A 24,101-nucleotide genomic window follows, 5' to 3' on the forward strand; every position below is an offset into this window, starting at 1 on the left:
AAGGAAAAAGTGTGGAAGGAAAAAGTGTGGTAGAAAAAAGGTGTACAAACAAAAGTTTACTTTTTGATGATATTTTCTTTATTGAGCTGCACTTGTATAAGGGTACGTGCCCACGATCAGTGTTTGTAGAGTTTTGGGTGTAGCGTGTTTCGCTGCGTCCAAAATGCTGATTTGAACAGTACAAGCCCAGTGGATGCGATTTCTAGAAATCCCGTACCCACTGTGCCTGTTTTTTTCCCGCATCAAACACTGACCTGCGGTGCGTGTTTCCATACTGCAGCATGTCCATTGTTAGCTGCAGATTCGCATGCGTCCTCGTAGGGAGAACACAAGCAAGAGACTGCAGCGCATGGAGCCCTGATTGTGGGTACGAGCAGCTGCGGTCTCCTGCGAAGGGGACTTGTGGCTCCCCGGGAAGGACCTGCTGCGTCCAGGATGCAGTGAAACCTGATCGTGGGCAAATACCCTAAATGTTGCAACAACATCCCTGAGCCCAGTGATTGTGCAAAAGTGGTGTCAGTGGCGCTGCAGACAAAATCTCCAGTTCTGTGGGGCTGACAAAGCTGGATAGAGGGAGGGCAAGTAACCAATGGTTTTTTTCTCTATTACAGGCCACAAATTTAAAAATGAGAAAAAAAAAAAAAAAAAGAGAAAACCCCTTTACAATCTGGAAAATGAAGGGCAAGATGATGTGCGTTGTCACTTTAAAGAAGATGACAAAAGAAAAGTCTTGACAACTCCATCTACATTCTACATCATAAGACTGTGTTCACATGTGGCGTATTCACTGCCAACAGAGCAAAGCCTAAAACATCATAAAATAGTGGTACAAACATATACATTATATGGATATACATGCATACATAATATGTATGCATGTATGAGATATAGATCTATCTCCACACACACACACCCCCCTTTTTAAATCCGGGGTGGGGCTTAGCTAAGAGGGGGATGTGGTTAAGTGCGAAGCCCGAATTCACCATAATCTCGGCTGGACTACATTTCTAAAGCAGAGGGCAGAGCAGCTGGGGACACTACAAGCTTCATTGATGGTCACGCTCCTGACTCCATCGCTCCTGTCATCAGTCTTGATAAAATCGGGCCATAGACTGGAGTATTGCAGAATTCTGGCCCAAATTGCATGAAATAAGTGGCAGACCTGCTGTGTATCTTGTGTATCTGTGGATATGCACTTGACGACTCACTACAGTTGGGAGAAAAATAAAAAAATAAAAAAGTGTCTTGAAAATGAGGAGTCGTTAAATGCTTTAGATTAATTTGCCATTATTTTACACAAAAATAACGACGTTATTATCAAGTCTGCCCGGTTGTTTACAAACAATAAACCTCATTCACTGAAACGCATCAGGAGGTTGTGGTTTTCTACAGTGATGCAATATGGCCGAAAAATCCTATCAGCTCACGGCCTGTGTGACCCCGGCCCTAAGGAGGGCGAGAGCCTAGGAAAGGCAACAGCATGCATCTACAATAACCTGCCCATCCTCTGGAGAATGTGCGGTCACCCTCCCCCGCTCCACACCTCCAAAGGTCTTTTCTTCTGCCTGAGCTGCAGCTGAAAATAATTTATCTCCTCTCTTTGGAAGACTGTGGCATATGTGATGGGGGAAACAGAACCATCATGAATAAACTGCAGCACAAAGCCTGGCTGAGTGTCACAGGATACAAAGGGGCAAAGGTCAGCCTAGTGAGCTGGAGGGTATTGCGCTCATTCAACCCCCCTACAACACACAGAATTACCCAAAGCATTTTACTGCAGAGACCCACACAATGTACTATAGAGGAAAAACGTGACCATTGAATAAATACCGGCCATGCAAACCATTTCCTTGCAAAAAAAAAAAAAAAAAAAAATTAGCCAGATGTGCGTGAACATATGAATTACTACTCAGATATAGCAGGAGAGGCGGCACTGTGCAGACTAGCCGCGGCCTGTATAACGGAGCCACCGCAGCTGTGCACGGACAACGACAAAGCCACCAAATTTACACTGCGGCTCTGGTATAGCAGATAAGAAAAGGGAAGGAGAATGCCAAATTCTTGCCAGTTCCAAAACACTTGATAGAACTGTAAAAATAAATAATCACAAGCCATAACGCAAGCCATCCTCATCAGCCACCACTGATCCGGCCTTAGGACTCATCCATGGGGCACGGAGCCGCAGTGGCAATGAACGGAGGTGAGACGGCCCCTTGGTTGTTCCAGGCTGCCATGTGTATAGAGTAACAGGAAGCATATCTCAGCTATATTCATATAAGGCTAGTTTCACACTTGCGTTGAACGGCTTCCGTAGCATTGCGTTGTGTGACGGATGCAACGGATCGTACAAAACAACGGAAAGCTTTTTTTTTTTTCTTCTCTACAGTTTTACCGGCAGCAGACTGTTGTGAACGATCAGCTGAGCGCTCTCACATGCCGGCAGCTCAGCTGATCGTTCAGCCGCCGAGAATGTGTGCGGGGGGCGGAGTGGGTGGAGCCGAGCGGGCCATGGCGCTGAGGACAGGTGAGTGTGCGTGCGTGTGTATACATACATGCGGAGTGGAGTGCGGGAGGGGGCGGAGCCAAGCGGGGAAGTGTCTGGCTCCCTGCACACGTAGCGAGGGTAAATATCGGCAAAGCACTTTGCTTGGTTACCCGATATTTACCTTGGTTACAGGTGCAGGGAGCCAGAGAGCAAGCGCAGCGAAATCCTACAGATTGCGCTGCTCAAAAAAAAACGTTACATGCTGTGTTCCTCCTGCCCGGCGCAGCGTCAAAATAATGACGCTGCGTCGTCCAGCAGAAGCAACGCTGACACTTGTGTTACAGTGCGTCGTCCATACAAGTCTATGGAGAATAGCGCAGTGCGTTAACGGACTGCGCTATTCTCCATAGTGACGGACTGCGCTGAACAAAAGTGTGAAAGTATCCTAAACCCTTCATACGCCCCTGCATAAAACCAGTGCAAGTGAGGGTAGAGAAAAGACCCTGTGCAAAAATGTCTACAACTGTCCCATCCATATGAACAGGGAAGAAGAAATCCTTGTCCTTGCTACAAAACAATCCAACGTACCTACATTTCCAATAGAGATTTCTATAAGAAATGGCTGAATATTTCAGCTGTGAAACCGATCACAAACCCCTAGAATTTAAAGAGTGCCATGTGCTGCGCAAACCGGTGGGATTCAGCGCAGAATCAGCCATTTGCAAACTCACAACATGCCCATTTCTCCACAAGCAGAAAAGTTGTTGCTGATCTGAATGACAACACTTCTGAATTTACCATTCGGCCAGTGTTAGGCAAGGTCACATGGGCTACAAGTCCTACCGTCAGGGCATGTGCCCTTATTCTATACGGGCCATACAGTTCTGCACAAAATATTACCCTTAAAATCATCAACCATGAAGCAAAGTTTCACTGCTACATCTGACATAGAAAGTCACAGGTGGAATATTAGGACCCTCGCATTTCAGACCACACGCCGACACGTACAGAGATCGAGAACAGAGATGCAAATATTTTGAATAATTTTAGATAGAAATATCAGTCTGAAAGAAAAAAAAAAAAAAAAAAAAAGATAAATATAGATAGAAATATAAATGCAAATAAAGTTATAAAACTAAGTCAAATATTACTAATGAAATGGTAAACAGAATACATGGTTCAAATCTAACATTTAGAGGTTCTACATCTGGCTAAAAAAAAAAAAAAAAAAAAAAAAAAGGATCCTCTACTAAAGACAAGTAGGACTCCATTGCTGCCCAACCTCTCTCCCACTGTCACCGCCCAGCTCCTGCGGCTGCGCCCCGACCCGCTGTCACCGCCCAACTCCTGCAGCTGCACCCCCCCATTGCCGCCGCCCAACTCCTGCAGTTGCGCCCCTTTTGCCTCCGCCCAACTCCTGCGGCTGCTCCCCGACCCACTGCCGCCACCCAACTCCTGCAGCTGCAACCCCCCACTGCCCCTCCCCCCCCTGCCGCCGCTCAACTCCTGCGCCCCCCCCCCCACTGCCCAATTCCTGCGGCTGTGCCCCCCACTGACGCCAGCCAACTCCTGCAGCCACCCATTGTCCCTGCACTCACTCAGTAATGAGTAGGATATGGAAATCTTATCCTAATTTTATGCGGAAGCCTGGATAAAATGCAAGCAAATATGGTCTGCAGAAAAAGTCACTTAAGTTTGGCATAAAAGTCTAATTCACACAACAGGGAAGAAAAAAAAAAATAAATAAAAAAAAGGGAAAGATCTTCATGGAAGTGCTTCTTTAATGTAAATCCATCTACATGTATGTGGATACGGTAATTTACTCAAAAATCGCCTCTTTTACAGGATCTGGCAGCGTTCTGCAACACCGGACTGAGAAGCGGTGAGAATATTAATACACTCACACTATATGCACATATACAGTCAAAGAAAAATTAAAACTTCATGGGAGGGGACATGGAGCCATGGGAGATTTCCTAGATAAGCTTCATTCACACATCCAATTTTTTTTTTTTTTCCACAAAAAAAAAATAGAAAAAAATAAAAAAAAATAAATAATTGATGTTCGAGTGGGGCCCAATCATTTATACACATGTGTTACATGCGGTATTTTCTCACCAATATCCACAGTTACTCCAAGGTTGGACTCAAGACGAGCGAATGGCATCAGATGTGACGGCATCGGATGCGATATGCTAATAACCCCCGACTCAGGCTCTTCTGCGAGTGTGAGCCGAGTGTCATGCGACTGTGACCCGATCCTGCAATCAGGTCACAGCTGTGAAGCTTAGGGCGGGCGCTGCGGAGGAGAGGGAGTGGTTAATCCCCCCCCCCATCTCTGCCATTGTCAGCCTGTGCGTATATATCACACTGCACTGGGATAACATCCGATGTAGGTCTCAACCCATTCACTTGTATGGGTGCGAGGGATACGGCTCTAGCAGAAAATCACAGCACGCTGCTGATTAGCTCGCATCCACAAGTTGACTAACTGCTCTCCCTCATTGACTAACATAGGTCCGAGTGCAATGAGAGATTTTCTCGCATTGCACTCGTCCGATATTCACGCTCGTGTGAGCGTACCCCAAGTGTAAGATTAGCCTAAAGGGGGGGGGGGTTGATTCCAAATTTTTTTGGTTTTTGGGGACCATCTGTGAGGTGGCTGGGGACAATGACGACCTGACCTCTGCTGTCTCCGATAGTCCACGATTCAGACAGAACTTTGCAAAGTCCATTCCCAGGAGGTCACAGGTTTCAGACTCTGCTTATTTTTCTGAATAGGTAACCTTAAAAAAGTACAAGAAACCCTTAATTATTAGGAAAGAGTAAAAAAAAATATCTTTCCGACAACAATCATAGGTCTAAGGCTACACTATGCTTGAAAACAGAAGATCCATGAATCAGAAGATCCAAGCCATCACGCCCCCGTCACACTCCAGTTCTCTCCATTCTGGTGGAGCTGTGTGAAATGGGCACGAAAATGCCAAAAGACAAAAAATATTTGGACAACTCTACGTTTCACAAAAGTTTTCTGAATTTGAGCAGAATCCTGGAGTCCTCTCTAATGAATCAGAGCCATAATGCTTACATTGTGACGGACCCAACCCAACTTTTTCTTTATTATCTCTGTAACATTAGGTTATAGTAGACCTATGTATTTTACTTAAGGATTCTTGGATGCACAACACCTGGAGAGACCCGGTGCACGAGATCAGATGGCGGAGTTCCTGGAAGTGGTTTGCATTTCTACACCATGTCCAGTAGCCGGAGCGCGGGCCAAAGTTTTGAGAGACGGCTGCATTCACTTAGGAAAACTATTTTACTATTTACCACAAATTACTACCAGACAACGCGATTTGCTAGTCATGAATTGGACTAAAACATGCTTGTCAAAGCCAGACTCCCTCCACTCCACTGAACCACGAGTAAACAGAGCCCTGAACGCCTCAGAAGGAATCTGCAAGAAGACGTCAATTACGGACATGTATGTCTCCTAAAACAGAGGAGCCGCCATCGCGATTTGGTCTGTGAAGTGGAAAATTTTAAATGACATGCTGATTATCATAAAAACCGGTCTACTGTAACAGGAAAACTCCCGGGACACAGCGGATACTTCCAATCTAGTCCTCAATTTAGGGTACAAAGCAATAAAGCCTCTGCAAAAGTGCACATTAATGTGATATTTACATGGGGAGGAATGGATTTTGATAGAAACTACAAAGATATCCGATGTGGCAAAACTGCACGAAACAGTGTCAATTTTGGAAACAGTTCTGTGGATTTGATGCTTTGAATTAGGTGCAATAAAGGGGGGGGGCAGGTTTGTCACTATGTAGTCTGAGAGCAGCATGATGTAGGGTTGGATACACTCAGAGGCGTAACTAGAGTTTGATGGGCCCGGGCCCCCCTCTACGGACACCGACACTTGGGGTATAGGATAATGATGCTGACACTTGGCTCTTTCCCTCGGCACCCAGCTTCCCTATGTTCTGATATCCATCTTGTCCTCGGCACCCAGCTTCCCCATGCTCTGCTATACATCTTTCCCTCTGCACCCAGCTTTCCCATATCAGAGCATGGTAAAGCTGGGTGCTGAAGGAAAGAGCTTTGTCCCGTGTTGTATATAGTTTTCCCAAATACTATAATTGCTCCCACATAGCCTTCCATATAGTATAAAGAGTCCCACATAATCGTTCATATATTCGAATGCAGCTCCATAGTTCTCCATGTATTATAATGCATTTCCCATAGTCCTCCATATATTATAATTCACCCCAGGCCTCCATGTATGATGCAGCCAGCCCCCCCCCCCCCCCATGTATAGAGCAGCCAGCCACCCATGCCCCATGCATAATGCAAGCCCCCCCATGCTCCATGTATAATGCAAGCTCTCCCCATGCTCCATGCATAATGCCGGCAGCCCCCCCCATATGCTCCATGCATACTGCTGGCAGCCCCCCCCCCATGCTCCATGCATACTGCTGGCAGCCCCCCCCCCATGCTCCATGCATACTGCTGGCAGCCCCCCACCCCCATGCTCCATGCATACTGCTGGCAGCCCCCCACCCCCATGCTCCATGCATACTTCTGGCAGCCCCCCCCCCCATGCTCCATGCATACTTCTGGCAGCCCCCCCCCCATGCTCCATGCATACTTCTGGCAGCCCCCCCATGCTCCATGCATACTGCTGGCAGCCCCCCCCCCCCCCATGCTCCATGCATACTGCTGGCAGCCCCCCCCCCATGCTCCATGCATACTGCTGGCAGCCCCCCCCCCATGCTCCATGCATACTGCTGGCAGCCCCCCCATGCTCCATGAATACTGCTGGCAGCCCCCCCCCCATGCTCCATGCATACTGCTGGCAGCCCCCCCCATGCTCCATGCATACTGCTGGCAGCCCCCCCCATGCTCCATGCATACTGCTGGCAGCCCCCCCCCCAGGTATGCACCGATTTTATTTTTTTTTTTAAAAAAAAAAAAACAAAAAAAAAAAAAAAAAACAAACAAGTTTTTACCTCTCTCCTCGTTCCCCCGCTGCTGTCCTCACGTGTCCTCGTTCCCCCGCTGCTCAGTCATGTCTCCTCCGTTCCCCTGCAGCTGCGGTCGGCATCCTCCCGCCCTGCGCTCTGAGTCTGAGCACAGCAGATGCACAGGAGTGACGTCACCGTGCAGTCACAGAGGGAGAATGAAGGAGCGTGGAGCTGCACGGGCCGCTCCACGCTTCTTTATTGTTACTGTGCGTGATGACGGGGGAGGGGAGCCCGCTGCTGCCGTCGCCGCTGACAACGGACAGGGGGGCTCCGGTGTCAGCGGCACCAGGTCATATAGCGGCCACGTGGTCTACACCAGATCAGCACAGCTCCTCTCACTGAAAGGCGCTGCTTGCTGATCAGATTGGGCCCCTAAGCTGCCGACCTCGGTAGTTACACCCCTGAATACACTGATTTTAGTGATGTTATGTATTAGGCAGAGTGCAATAGTTTCAACTACATCAGTGTTTTAGGAGCAGAAGATAATCACTGTCGGACTATATCATGCCTCCTGGTCCAACCAGGCCCCCATCACTGATTAGCAGCTTACTGTCAATATAGCATGTTCATAGAAAACTGCCAATCGGTGGTGTGCATGGAGGAGTTCACTGTCTGAGCACTACTAAAGGCCCTGTTACACGCAGTGATATCGTTAACGATATCGCTAGCAAGTGTACCCGCCCCCATCGTTTATGCGTCACGGGCAAATCGTTGCCCGTGGTGCACAAAATCATTTGGAGCAGTCACACGGACTTACCCGCTTAGCGACGTCGCTGTTGCCGGCGAAGCGCCTCCTTTCTAAGGGGGCGGTTCGTGCGGCGTCACAGCGGCGTCACTAAGCGGCCGCCCAATAGAAGCGGAGGACGGAGATGAGTGGCCGTAACTTCCCGCCCACCTCTTTCCTTCCGCATTGCCGGCGGCCGCAGGTAAGCTGCAGTTAGTCGTTCCCGCGGTGTCACGATGTGTGCTGCCTCGGGAACGACGAACAACCTGCGACCTCAACAATCAACGATATTTTGAAAGTGAACGGCATGTCAACGATCAGGTGAGTATTTTTGATCGTTAACGGCCGTTCGTTGGTGTCACACGCAACGATGACGCTAACAAATGCCGGATGTGCGTCACGTAATCCGTGACCCCGGCGATATATCGTTAGATAAGACCCCGTTACACGCATCGACTTAAGTCTACAGCAAGGAAAACTGATTGTATGTAGGTGATACATCGCTGGAATCAGGGTCTCTTTCCCTATATTATGCTGCTCTCAGATGAAGTAGCAAAAACGTGCTGACATTCCCTTTAAAGTGATCCTGTCTGGAGAAATATGCACCAAGAAACAAAAGCAGTTCTGGGTGCATATTGCTAATCCCTGCATCTAATAGCATACATAAAAGGGATCTTTAGAAATCATATTTCTAAAAATCCTTCAAGTCTCAAGGGCGTTTGTTCCCTTGGCTAGTCGGCCCCCTCAGCATGTAAGCGTGCAGCATCAGAGATATGGTCGATCTCACCGCTCTCTGCTGCCGCCGCGCCCAACACTGGATTTCAGCTCAGTGCACATGGTCAGAAGTCTCAGACTTCCAGTCATGCGTACTACGAAGCCAGGTGTATGTATGCGTCCCGGCTTCAAACTGGTGTAATGCGCATGACTGGAAGTGCCGGGACGTTCCGATCATGTTCATGAAGCCGAAAACCAGTAGTGGCAGCAGAGGTGAGCGTGACCATGCCTCTGATGCTGTGCATTCATTAGCACGTTAGTACGCCCACAGGGGTGTGCTTACAAGCTCAGAGGGCCGACAATCCAAGGGACCCAACACCCTTGCGACTAGTCCCTGGCCTCATTAGCATATCAAATGGAATCTTTAGAAATACTTTTATTAGATACAGGGATAGTTAGGCAGGGATTAGCAATATGCACCCCGAACTGCTTGTGGCTCCGGGTGCATATTGCACCTGACAGGTTCCCATTAAGTGGGTCCTTTGCTTGGTCCACCTCTGGTGCGGTGTCTCATGACATCTGAGCGCTACAGGCTGGGATTTGGTAACTGCAGTCAAGATGGGCCAAGAAGTCATCATGGTGATATACCGACATCAGCAGAACAAGCAAAGGAGCCACAGAACCCAGAGGGGAGGTAGGTAGCTTGTGTTCTACCTCCCACCTTTCCCTGAAAGAGTCTGCCTATAGACCCTTAGAAAATCTGCAGCAAAAAATGAAGTTTGGAGCTTGCGACTACTCCATTTAGTTTAACCCTCAACTGGTGAGGTGGGGTTTGCAACACCCCAGGGAAATTTTGTTCAGCTGGCATTCATTGGAAAATGCTGATATGAATCATCAATGTATTACATTTTCCGATACTTGTGGGTGTCAAAAATGTGGTATACTCATGTGTAATCAATCGCCAATAAGAAAACGATTAAAACAAAACGTGATCTTTGCATTTTCTGTAAAAATGAGAGATTTCTAAACACTGTATAGGGTATAGAAGCCCCAGCACCAGTTACGCGAGAAAAATCCCACCTCACCAGTTGAGGGTTAAATCACAATCGCTGACATACGGTACATGGACATTCTGCAGATTTAAGATTTGCACAGGTTCATTTCCACACAAAATTCAGATGGTTTCCACAATGGGGTGAAACATGTGGACAAGATGAAGATGAGGATTTTTCAATGGGACGAGTCAGTTTTACTAAGGCTGGGTTCAGACGGCCGTATCTAAAAACATGGAGGGGTGCAGGAGCCGTCTACTGGTGTATGACCAGGCCCACTAGACCTGAAGGAAATCACTGGTGAGAACAGGCTGGTAGGTTTATTATTGGATCTGTGCGCACAATGACAGTGTACCTTATTGGGTGTGTGCGCACAATGACAGTGCATCAACCTAAACACAGCGGGTCACAGCGCAGGTTTATCCCAATAAGGTAATAGTGCTTAATATCCAAATTTATCGCATTTCCAAAAATTAAAAAGCCAAGGAATAAACATGAACACAAACTACTTACAAGGTTAGACACCGGGAACACATTTCCTTTGTCTTGATTTGGATTTGCCCAATCGTCTGCTAAAGAAGAGCGTGCTCTCTTAGCAAATTAACCCTCTGCTTCAAAGCTGGAACAATGGGCCATATATTATCAGGTCCAGCCCAAAGCAACTACTGCAAATGGACCCATCATGGCAGCACATCAATGATGGAAAACTGGGCCTCCAACTGCTGGATAAGCCATGGAGGTCGCTTATAGAGGAACATTGAAATTCATTTTTATTTTCACGCTCAGGTGTGCATCATTCATTTAATGTGAAAAATATATATCACTGACAGACCCCTCTGCTTAAATGGAAGCCATTATCAGAAAATTACCAATTGTTTAAGTCAGGGGTTTGTGTTTTTTTTATAAAAAAAAAAAAAGTTCTGGCAATTTTTGGTCATGTGGGGTCTTTTAGACTCATGCTTCCAGGAAGAGAGTTTACAGCAGGCTCATCATCATCAGAGGCAGGATAATCATGACAAATAATATATCTCTATACACAGCTGCTAACACAGTAGACACTAGTAACACCAATCACACGAGATGTCACAGCTGACCCCTCTTCCCCTCCATTCACAATGACCTTTGAAGCAGCTCATTAGATGATTCAATACAAAAGATACTTTTAGGCTATGTGCCCACGGGCGCTCGTACCTACGGATATATTCGCAGGTACGGCCGCATGTTTCCCACAGCTGCCCGCTGGCATCCGCAGCTATTTTTAGCTGCGAGTTTCCAGCGGAATAGCTGCGGGAAACATGCGGACTTTCACGCGATTTACCTGTGGACGTCCCGGCCTCTATCTCCATAGCGGAGGGCCGTGATCTCCGCAAGTAAATCCGCATGAATAATTGACGTGCGGCTGAGGGATCTCCGCAGGAGATTCTGCAGCGTGGACACAGACACTCCCCATGTCCCATTGGGTAACATGGGGAGTGCCTGTACATGCTAGAACCTGCGGATTTATCTGGAAAAATCCAGAAAAATCCGCAGGTTTTCCGCGGCAAACTCCACAGAAAAAAGCTCCCGTGGGCACATGGCCTTAGAGTCTGTTAATTTCAGTTAATGTATATATGTTGTTTCTTTAAAAGGAGGTGTTTTTTGTCCCCAAAAAAAAAAAAAAAAAAAAAAAGCCTCATTGGTAAGTGCAAATATTGGCAGAATTCTATTTTTTACCTTTAATATAGATATTGTGGGGTAGGGACATTTAACGGGGTTATTCACTACTTTGCAATAGTGGCCACATCTCTCTAAGGCCAGAGTCACACTTGCGAGTGCCTCGCATGTAACTCGCGCGAGTCTCTGATTGAATCATCCAGCACTCTCCTGACAGGAGCGGGTCAGTTGCATGTATGTCTATGCAGCTGAGATGCTCCTGTCCTGAGAGTGCGAGTCCATGCCGGGTGATTCAATGAGAGACTCGCGCAAGTTACAGGCGAGGCACTCGCAAGTGTGACTCTGGCCTAACACTGATCGGGAAGGCTTTTTCTAAATACAGTGGAACCTTGGATTACGAGCAGAATTGGTTCTGGGCGTTTCCTCTTAAACCAAGTTATTCTTATATCAAAGCAAATTTTCCCATAGGAAATAATTGAAATGCAGACAAGTCGTTCCAGAACCCAAAAATATTTACTGTATTTATCCAAACTTATTACAGAAATACAAGATAATGTCCTGTATTCATACAAAATTATTGCAGTACACTCATACAAAACACTGTACAGTAAAAGACAAAATTATACTGCATATTAGCTTACAATGGCATTGTGTAAGAAATGTGCTGCACTGGTAGCAGAAAAAGTACAATACTGTATCCACAAATGCAAATTGATATAAATGCTATATAGTATATACTGTGCAATGGTACACTGTATACAGAATACAGTACGTATGTGCAGAAAGTTGCCTCCAGAGCGTGGTGAAAGGACGGAACCAGAAGTGTGCACGGTGAATATTTACTCTTATTGCAAATCATTGCTCTTAAACCAAGTTACAAATTTTTAAACATATCTTTCCTTGTCTTGCAAAATGCTCTCAAACCAAGTTACTCTTAATCAAAGGTTCCACTGTACCTTGTGTGGCCATTTCTGCCTCTGAGTGGCACTATTGCGGTCCGCTCATCCCCATGAAGTGAACCCTGGGCTCCATGACCTCTGGGATCCGATGTCAGGACAACTTCCAGTTGTCCTGACACCACCGAGGCGGCCCCAGTCTTCCTGAGTGACTGGGCTGTGGGCGGAGCTTCACCGATCGTCACAGCCCAGTATCGCTCCTGCTTGTGGCGCTCTGCAGTGAAGGAGAGAGCAGGGAGATGCTGCGCTGTGATGAGCGGTGAAACGCCGGCTACAGTCCAGTCACTCAAGAAGACTGTGGCCTGCCTCAGTGGTGTCAGGTCAACTGGAAGTTGTCGTGACAACCAGATCCCAGAGTTCACATAGCCCAAGGTGGAGGGGGGGGGGGGTGTCACGTGATTGGGATGAGCAGAACACAATAGTGTGGCTCACAGGCAGAACTGGCTGATCAGTGTATATAGATAAAGCCTTCCCTATCAGTTTTATCAGTTTACAGGGATGGGGTCACTATTGCAGAGTAGTGAGCCAGCCTTTTAAAAACACAAAATCTTAAGTTAGTAATAGAGGTGGTCATTTTCTGATTGTGACTTCCCTTTTAAGAATATTGCAATACAACATTTCCAATGGTACCTCCACTGGGAGACCTTCAGATTGTCTTTATGGACATTAACTCCTCAATATCCTGCACTTCCAGTCTACGGTGTCCAGAGCGTTGTGTGACATGGGGTTAATTCACAGCCAACCAGTGGCGCTCTGATCCCATACTGGAAATGAGGTGGGTACCTGAGGGTGCACCCGGACTAACTGAACAGTAGTAGTAAGTTTTAGAACTCACTCTTAAGGGCGGACAACCCTTTAAAGATGAAGGAATAACTGCTGAGAAGGTCTAAAGGTCTTTATAAATCAGACCCAAATCTCAAAAAAGGTACAAGTGAGTGACAGCTTCCTGCCAGCGCTGGAGGTCTGCTCCATTGTGAGCTGATAAAGCCATCGTCCTGCAGACGGCACTGCGCACTTCCCTTCTGTCTACAAAACATTCTCACCGGTTGTTGACACAAATATTGATATTTTTAACTCCTTAGGCAAACTCTTTAAAAAGCAGTCATGAATTCAATCACTGTTTCCTCAGCCAGACAAAAGTGCCGGAGGCTGACAAAAAGGAAGAAAAACTAAAAGCACAACGTTCAGCTAACGTAGTAGATGGCGGCGTGCGCTAAACATCCTTCTAAGCATCAAGGGTAGAGCTGGCAGCGAAAGCAAGTACACGTGTATATCTACAGGAACGGAGGGAGGAGACTGAGCCCAACACAAGGAATAGGGGCGAGAGAGCAAACCAGGCCCCTCCATCCACAGGGCAAGCCGCACTCTGCCAAGGAGGAGGGGCAGACACAGCTAACCCTTTATTTACTGACTCCTGTACATTATATATATATATATATATATATATATATATATATATATATATATATATATATATATATATATATATATATATATATATATATATATATATATATATATATATATATATATATATATATATATAAACAGAACTTATTGCAAATACATTGTGAGGCTCCTGGTTCATGAAGCCTGGCAGTGGCATGTGGGCGGGTGTCTGACTATAATTTGGACTCCAATAGGGCTATGATCCAGCTGTCCAAGGAGTAAACATCTGCAGTGTTGTAGAGTTAGGTTATGTTCACACATTGCATTTTTCTTGCAGCTTTAAGAGTGGTATGCAAATGAAAACCTGCTTTTTACACTCCCCGCAAAAGCTATGAGGTTTCAGAAATGTCATGCACACAATTGCCTTTTCTTCCTCCAACAAAAAAAAATACTTTTTTTTTTTAAAGATGCAGCATTTCAATCCTTTCAGCATTTTTTAAGTGTTTTTTCCCTATTGAAAGCAATTACAAGGTGGAATGAAAGTAACTTTAAACATATAATGCAGACCAAATGACAAAAAAAAAAATAAAAATAAAAAAGCAGCAAAAAGATGTAGCAAGATTGGCTTTTTGGAAGCAGCCTTTTCACTGAAAGGGAGCGGGTTTTGCTGCAAAAAACACAAACACTGAATATAGCGTAAATCTAGAAATGCTGAAAAGGTTTGTTGATCGGGATAACTTGAATACGCCCGCGTCTAATCATAAACTACTTCAAAAATATACAAATTACTTTAGGCAACGCCAAATTAAAGGTGCATGCAGACATCTTTATAAATCGGTCTGACCACAATGCACGGGCTGGCGGATCTCCTGACCCAAAAGTAACAGGTTCATAACGTCATAGAAATATATAAAGCGGTCATGCTCAGGCCAGAGCCGCCAGCCGGTCCGTGCGCTGCGGTCTGACCTCGGGACAGATTTATACGACGGATGTTTGAATGCAGCCTAAAGAGAAGGTTTCTTTACATTTTAAGACGGGGAGCATGGTTATTCTCTTCTCAGAGGAATACAGTACCGCTTGATAATTGTTAAGTCTGCTGATACCTACAGATTTGGCCAACAGTCATTTGTATGGGGAGTTGACCGACTGATGGTCGGAGTGTGATGTCAATCTGGCAGGTCTTATTTAGGATGGCCGATCACATTGTTCTCCCATTGATTGGTCACCAGCCAATGTGCCTGGCAATAGTTTCCTCAAAGAACACAAACGCTCAACCGAGCAAGCACCCGCATTTGGTGGAATCGGCTGAGATGGCTGTTGATCAAACAATTGGCCGAAGACTCATTCAGCCGTTAGCGATCTAATGTGTATGTGGGTCTTAAAGACCCCTAAAACACAAACTATCAGCAGAACCCAACTGTTTCAGGCGACAGTCTAAAGGTGTACGGGAACCCCGGACACATGATTGAAAGGGATCCCTAACTCGGCCAACAACCTAATGACCCTCGATATAAGTGAATGCCCACCATCATTTAAAGTTGTGCTGCACAGAAAATGACTAAATCCACATGGGTAACGGTGACGGATTTTTCTGTTATATGCTGAAGATTTTCTGCATTATGGAAGTGTAGCTTTATAAAAGCAATATTGGAAGCTATACGACCCGCACCGGCTATTTGAGTTAAGGATCCGGCATGTCCGATTTCAGACTGTCGATCTTTGTGCTCCCTAAAATAAGCCACCGGAGAGGTCTGGCAGTGGCTCTCTCAAGAGCAAGCGTTCCAGTGTATCGTTCAGCTGATGGCCACCTAAGTTGTATGGGGGCTTTCACCTTCCCAACCAGAATCATATCCAGCCACATATATTAACCAAGTCTAAGCAGGTGGAAAGTGGAGCATGCTGAAGTACGTTACACACCAACACAAACCTCCCAACTCATGATTTGGGTATATAGGAGATGAAGAGGACCAAGGATCAACAAGATATTTGCCAATATAGAAAGGTGCTCAGATTAAAGTTCCAGCTTCAACCATGATAGAGTCCATCATTCTCCAAACACCACAGCTGCTAACAGACCAAGAACGCTCCCCTGGCATCCACTAAATACAGCACCAAGACTGCTCAGGGGATAAATCTATATATCAACTTGGCCAATACCACTATGAATGGAGTTTGTGGTCCGGATAGGCCACTAATATCCAATATATCTTCTTCTAGATCATTCTTGAGCCATGGATCAGCAGTGTCCATGTGTGCACTCACAATGGAGTGCTCTGCTAAGATATGTGATGCCTACTGGGCAATAGCTCATTTTAGTAAATCGGTGACCACTAGATCCAGCTGTAGAGCATTACTGTGACTAGCACAATAGAAAGGTGGCATCGTACGGCCCTGGCACACTAAAAGCCATGGAGCTGCTCAGCCGAGCCCATTATCCTGCTGATGTACATCTGAGGCTCAGACTGGTGACTTTGGATGATAGCTGAACTGATCTTTCCATGAGAGAATTTGCTTTTTGTGGCTACACAGTAAAATTCCTACAATAGTCAGTAGCACGTTTCTATAAGCATCAAGGCTCCCAGATTTTATCTAGAGAGATTGCATGCTTTTAGGCAAAATTGATAAAGAGATATTGCATACACAAAAATCCAATGCATTACCCTATATCAAAAAAAGTGGCACAAATCAGCTTAGCATAGTGAAGTTTAGGGTCTCCCCCAACCCTCTATAATCAGCTTCCACGCTGACTGCCCTGGCCCACCGGAATCATAGTAATCACTGACTTCACAGGAGTAGAACAGTTTGCCCAACATGGAAAATGTTATTCATTTGCCGCCCACACTGTACAAGCCAAGAGATGGAGGTGCTACGAAGATATAATGTGCAAGAAACTGAAGTAATGGAGACTTCTGATCACATTGGAAGGATTATAAACCAGGGGATGGGCCATAAAGCTTCTCCACCAAAGCAAAAAGGGGCATCGCTGCTCACAGACCGCTCCGACAAGAACAAGCCCTATAAATGACAATGTCAGATTGGGCCACCAATCGGGGGAGGGGATAAAAAGCTCTTCTCACCTGCACATGTGCCTGGCAGGGGGGATAACTCACGAGACGTAGTGATTTGTGCTGCATCTTGCTCATTTCGTGCAATCCTTTGCACTTTGCATTGAAGCCACATGGAGCAGTGTTACTGTGTGATCAGTTTACGTGGAGCATTAATATAGAAGATTAATAACTTCACACTGGATGACAGTAACCACTAGTGCGCTCCTTAGTGAGTGGACTTCGCGTCACATGACAGGGCGTCCATCTTTAGGAAGAGACCATAAGTCCGCGCTCTGCTGCTGTCCCCCTCCATCAGCACAATGTCCTCCATTGAAGGTATGTTCACACACGCCTGATTTCTTGTTGTAATTTTCTAAGGCTGCCCCATTAAACCTAGCAGCATAATTTGATAGACGATGTGAAATCATTGTCCCAGAATTATTAAAAATTCTACAGGTAGTAAATCAATTTCTTACTGTAATAACCTACTTAAGGTAGATTACAGTAAGAAAAACTATGTGAAATCAGCAGTTTTGTTTAATTTATCTGTGGATTTTCTCCAGGATAAGTGGCTGTGTGACCGCTGTGGATGGTCCCTTATCCTGCAGATTTTCACCATGTTAAAGATTAAATCTGCATCAAACACACTGAAAATCACAACAAGAAGTGCACGGCTGGGTCAGCCCATGTGGATGTCCCCAAAAAAAGGGCTCACTCGCCAGAAGCTCTGCACTTAGGTAATGGTCAGACAGACACATCTTCCATGTGGAACACGGACAGTACAAAAACCCAATGTTTGCCGGTGCCACATAGACCTCCGGTAAAATGTTCCTTGTGAAGTAGAAAAAAAAAAAGTCAGCTTGCAGTAGACTGGTCTGCTTTCTGGAGCTGACTAATTGTATGTCCATAGTAGGCAGCACCAGGGGCTGAAATTTGTGGCCATCACTGGTCCCTGTTTTAGTACGGCCTTGTGAACGCAACCTTGCCCTAATAATAGGTTACATGGACAGATGTAGCGCAGATGGGACCATCCCTTCTAAATGAAAAGAGTTTTGACGCTTTCCAGTAACTGTAGACACTAGTGACAAGCGGGCACTACCTTGCTCGGTACGACTAGTGATAAGCGGGCACTACCATGCTCAGTATGACTAGTGATATGCGAACACTACCATGCTCGGGTGCTTTTATGCTCGGGTGCTTTGTACGACTAGCGATATGCAAAGACTACCATGCTCGGGTGCTTTGTACGACTAGTGACGAGCGAGCACCACCATGCTCGGGTGATCAGTACGACTAGTGATGAGCGAGCACCACCATGCTCGGGTGCTTTGTACGACTAGTGACGAGCGAGCACCACCATGCTCGGTACTCGTAACAATCAGTTGGATACTTGGATGGAAGTGACTACAGCACCCAAGGATAATGGAAATCAACTGGGGACTGCAGCATTTTTCTGGGAAATCTTTTGGAAAAATGCTTGAGTACACCATTGATCTCCATTATACTTGGGTACTCGAGTCGTGCCCATCTAATTGCTCGTTACCAGTACCCGAACATGGTAGTGCTCGCTCATCACTAGAAGACACACTAAAACAAGTCTGTACTGAAACCTTGTGAGGGAGCAGGTAGTAAACTCAGCCTACCGGCAGCACAGCCCGGGCCACACTCTCCAGTAACCATTGCATTATATATCCTCTATCGGGGGCACTTGTGGAAATCGCTTTGAAGTGGTTTCATAAACATTATGTCCTGTGAGCATCTCAGATGTTAAATCTTACCTAGGCCGAGCTTACGAAGAACTCTGTGCTGCAGCTCGGATCTAATCAGCTTTTCCATACTTATGGAGAACATCCTTAAGAGCCCCATTGTCATACGTAGCCTACTTATTACACGGGGCGGCTGTTTAACCCCTACCTGATCATCATGGACAAAGATGCAACTCTTCTGACACGACCTAAAGATCTACAACCCTGAATTCTCTCACCTTATTCACACGTCAGATCAGTGATTGTCAAATATTCATCCGGTCCCCATTAGACCAACTGGTGTTTGTGAAGAGATCCTAGAGTCAGGGCTCGCTCACACCACCGTATAAACTGGACGAGTCCATGGGATTTGTGTTCCGAGTGCTATCCGATAAATGTCATACAATAGCGCAGTGCTGATCTGCGTTTGTATGTTTTAAATTGCAGTATGCTATGATTTTCCTTTAAAATCAGATGGGTGCGAGAAAGAAAAATAATTGTATGCCACCGTATACATTACAATTCTGTAACATAGGAAATTGTAAATGGTCCATGGCTCCGGAGATCTGATTGCACACGGATGACAAGTGAGAAAAAACAACCATCCCACTTTTCTGGTTGAATTTCAGACCGATTTTTATGCGCGGAGCTCTGCTACATCTGCTTTTCTCACCAGCCATGATCAGAAGTCTCGATACTATTCACACTCACGTAGAGGGCTTTCAAGAAATGGAAACTTCTCTAAAACTTCTTTATAACACACATCCAAGCCAAAGGCTCAGTCCTGCAGACAAAAGCTGAATTACTGGCAAAGTTTTACACCTGCGAGTGTTACCGCAGAAGGGATATTACAAAAGCGAGTGGCTCAGACAATAATTATAAAGTACACTTTCCAAGGTCTTTATAAGAAGGGTTTGGAAACAATGTGTCTCTATCTAAATGACAGGCTAAATTGTTATTAAAAGCCCAAGGAACAGATCGGTTATTCCTGCCTCAGCATGTTGAGCGGAGCTTGGGAAGACAATTTCTGAGCAAAAAAAGAAGTATAGGAAAAGTAAAGAGTGCAGGAACCTGTTGTACACAAACGCGGAGCGGGCGGATCAGACTGTGCTTTGTAGCCGCTCGCTGGCTGGGACAGAACATGAAAGACCCGGCACAGTCAGCTCACAGGAACAAGTGTCACAGCAAAAGTTCCCACCAGTGAATTATACATGGGCTCCACAGGACCAGCGTCTCTACTGTTTCACCAGCGCTCCACACACAGCTCCGCTTCCAGCTCTGCCTTCTCTGGTTACATTTAATTGTCACAAGATAAGGGACATTAACCATTGGCTGCATTTAAAGGGAGACGTCCGTCTGTTGCTGGGCACGTACACCAAGAGCCCTACCGGATTCACATTATCGGCACAAGGGTTAAACGCAGACATCGATCAGCGACAGATGTTAATTTGTATATCTTGCCACCTCATCTGCCAACATATCAAGATCACAATATAAATTATCAGGGAAGAAAAAAATAAATAAATAAAAATAAAAAATTGCACACCAGAAAAGATGCCACATAATAATCAGAGACAATATCATAGATCATAAAATATGATACAGTTACTATATGAAATCACATTTATAAAAAGAAAAACAAAACATGGGCACTGATGGACGGCAAAATTAACCCCCGCACAGCTGAAGATATTGAGCATCTACAGGAACACGTGATGTCATCATTATTCCCATCACCCTCTGCTGAGAAACACAGGCCGGTGACATCAGAGCCTGGAGGAGGAGACCAGCGGCTACACCGGGCCACGGCACAGCGTGGCACACGTCACGGGGTAAATTACAGGCTATGAAGAATTAGGGGGAAAAAAAATAAATAAATAAATGTCCATGGGACAAAAAATTATACATGAGAAGGATCAGATGTAACAGAAAAAGGGGGAATTTTTGGGTGAAAAACTACACATGCCATCAAAGATTATTTACCAGGAATGGTCCAAAACCAGAAGTGATGTGTGTAACTATTAGTAACAGAAAAGAATACATTTTCCAAAAGAGGGAAACAAAATAAAAGTAAATAATTTGTTTTGACATGTCCACCACAGAACAAACAAAAATAAAAAAAATAATATAAATAGTTACTTTATATTCTATAATATTTATATAATAAATGGTCAAAGTGTGTAAATATATATATTACACACATTTAAACCACTTTGGTCTTTCATTTTTTTCTTATACTATCTAGAAGAAAATTGAATGGTTATTTAAGAAATATTAATCTCACAAACACACTAAGTAACAAGTGCTCTATGGTCCCAGCACCAAGCCCAAACGTCCACGTGTTACAAGAGCATCAATCCTACAGAACCGTCAAGAGAAAAGTAAAACTCAAGTTAGATTAATCTGTGATAAAGCTTCCAATTCTACAGAATCTCTTCCAAATTGTTACACTAAAACCTGTTACACCGAGCACTGCATCCTAAAAGGAAAATGACAAACAAAACTTTATCTAGTCCTTGTTGGGAACTTATTTGCCAAAATTATATTTGCACCAATAAGTCTTTCCTACTACTTTTTGGCTCAAAATGCAAAAATACATAAAAAAAAAAAGACCCCCCCCCCTCCTCTCTTCGGTTTGATGACATCCACCTGCGCTGAAGGCAAAATGTTTATATAAATTACATCTTCCAATATAGGAATGTGTAAACAATCCTAGAAGCTTCCTTTTCCATTGGGTACAGTGCCCATCTGGTGTCAGCAGTGAAGAGGCCATTGTGCCCGGTGGGTGTCAGTGTCACTGAATTGGTCCCCGTTAGATGAACGCTGCCATTCTGGGTGCCCGGGACCCCGCCGGATACAGGGCACACGGAGGAGCCCGAATGGGGGCACTTTTAGCAGATGAGGCGACTTCACCGTCACTTTCAAGGTGGAACATTTCAACAATAAAACAATTTATACCATTAAATGATTGAATTTTTTTATTTTTTGAGCTACATGGAATTCCGAAAAGTTGAACCAATTTCTCTTCTCAAACTAATAGAACAATTGTAAGTAAATGAGACTGACAGAGCAGTCGGGGGAGTAACGTGACTTTGTGCATTTGTTGTGGTCGGCCGCCCAGTGACGTGTGTGGATGGAGGGATGGCCTCTCCGGGGTCAGCGGTGACAATGTCTCGGACACATAATATTGGCCGCTGAGGGGGGACATCTCCGTATTCAGAGTAACAAATGGAGAAGAAGAAGAAATGAAAGTTTTCTGGGCTGGCACCTGCCCCAGATGGAGCTGATCTGCGGCTGGGTTTGGGGAGGGACAGCAGACAGAGCGTGGTGCGGGTCGGTGATCTCTCCCATTCAAAGGAAACTCCTCCTCAACTGCTACTTTGTGTCCTTTGTCTATTGTTTGTTACGTGAAAGAAAATACTTGCCACAGGAAAAAAAAAAAAAAAAAAAGGCAAAGAGTGAGAGGTGCCCAAGTGACTGGGGTATGAGGGCAGGGGGGAAGCTGCCATGTTTGTGTGGTGTCTCCCATCCTCTCTGGCTGCCTCCTCCTACCCCAGGGTACCCTCCAGTGAAAGGCCATCAGGAGAGGCACACATAGCAATGATGGCTGCTGGTAGCCTGCAGCGCCTTCTCCATGAGCCTCATCCTTCCCTCCCCACACCACCCCCCTGCTCCACCACCAGCAGCAGGGGAATAAACAGGAGGCCATGTCTTCTCCCATCACATCCCAGCAGAGGACAATGACCCACACCCACCATCAGCCCCCCATTATCGCATCCCAGCTGAGGAGGTGATGGGGGCGTGAGCACAGCAGCCATCTCTAGGAAACACAAACATGGAGGGGGCCAGTGCTGGACAGCCAAGGGGGGCCGGAGATGGACAGCCAAGGGGGGCCGGAGATGGACAGCCAAGGGGGGCCGGAGATGGACAGCCAAGGGGGGCCGGAGATGGACAGCCAAGGGGGGCCGGAGATGGACAGCCAAGGGGGGCCGGAGATGGACAGCCAAGGGGGGCCGGAGATGGACAGCCAAGGGGGGCCGGAGATGGACAGCCAAGGGGGGCCGGAGATGGACAGCCAAGGGGGGCCGGAGATGGACAGCCAAGGGGGGCCGGAGATGGACAGCCAAGGGGGGCCGGAGATGGACAGCCAAGGGGGGCCGGAGATGGACAGCCAAGGGGGGCCGGAGATGGACAGCCAAGGGGGGCCGGAGAAGGACAGCCAAGGGGGGCCGGAGATGGACAGCCAAGGGGGGCCGGAGAAGGACAGCCAAGGGGGGCCGGAGATGGACAGCCAAGGGGGGCCGGAGAAGGACAGCCAAGGGGGGCCGGAGAAGGACAGCCAAGGGGGGCCGGAGAAGGACAGCCAAGGGGGGCCGGAGAAGGACAGCCAAGGGGGGCCGGAGAAGGACAGCCAGGGGGGCCGGAGAAGGACAGCCAGGGGGGCCGGAGAAGGACAGCCAGGGGGGCCGGAGAAGGACAGCCAGGGGGGCCGGAGGGTCAGGCTGCTGATCCACAGCCATCACTTCTGGCCACTTTTGGCTCCTCGTGCTCCTGCAGCCGCCCCCTCCCCCCTCGCACTCCCGCACCAGCCATCTATGGATGAAGTCCGGCTCACTGGCGGAGGATGCTGCTCTCACTTTGCACAAGTTGTCGCCCGCAGGAGCTGTCGCGATAGGATGTGGCAGTCAGGGTCATGCGGCCGGATCCCTCCCCCCCGGACACATCCTCCGTGGATCCCGGCTCCCTCCCGGGCTCACACCTCCGGCATCACCAGCAAAGTTGATCCCGGGAGCAGCAAGTTTGTGTCTCCGGCGGATGAGCGGTCCTGTGCCGGTCCCGTCCCCTCCGTCCCGTGCCCGCCCGGTGCCCTCCGCTCCACACAACTCCCAATCCCCAACTTACCGGGCAGAGCGGCCCCGGAGCCTATTGTCTGGTGCCCCGTCCTCCGGTCCGGGTGCGGGAGGAGGGCGCTGTGCGTGCCTGGAGTTTACGCTTTCTTTCCCACACTCCACCTTTATCCGTATCCCCGTCCTGAGCTCCGGCTTCTCCTTCCCTTCTTTTTTCCTTTGTGTTTTAATTTCACCTCAAGTTTTTAATCCGATAGTGTACGAGCGCGTCCGCACGGAGGAGGCGAACCCGCGGCCCCGCCGGACACTCACTGCTCGGGATCCTCTCCGTCCGGGCACCAGCTCCAGCCGCGTGCATGTGCCCTCCCCGAGGACCGAGCGCGCCCCCGCCAACTCTCACACACACTCTGAGGAAGCCCCGCCCCCATCGCCCTCCTCCTGCTCCCCCCGCTCCCCTGC

At 47.0% G+C, this 24,101-nt stretch overlaps 1 protein-coding gene across 1 annotated transcript in view; it reads right to left on the minus strand.

Annotated features, from left to right (window-relative positions):
• CHD7 (chromodomain helicase DNA binding protein 7) overlaps positions 1-23,997 on the minus strand; it is a 189,219-nt gene extending 165,222 nt beyond the window's left edge. Inside the window, exon 1 of the mRNA XM_075353247.1 lies at positions 23,698-23,997. The gene's annotated coding sequence lies outside the window, so the exon portion shown is untranslated. The remainder of the gene's footprint in view (positions 1-23,697) is intronic.
• Positions 23,998-24,101: the final 104 nt, after the last annotated feature.

Source organism: Anomaloglossus baeobatrachus, chromosome 6 (assembly GCF_048569485.1).
Source record: "Anomaloglossus baeobatrachus isolate aAnoBae1 chromosome 6, aAnoBae1.hap1, whole genome shotgun sequence".
NCBI lineage: Eukaryota > Metazoa > Chordata > Amphibia > Anura > Aromobatidae > Anomaloglossus > Anomaloglossus baeobatrachus.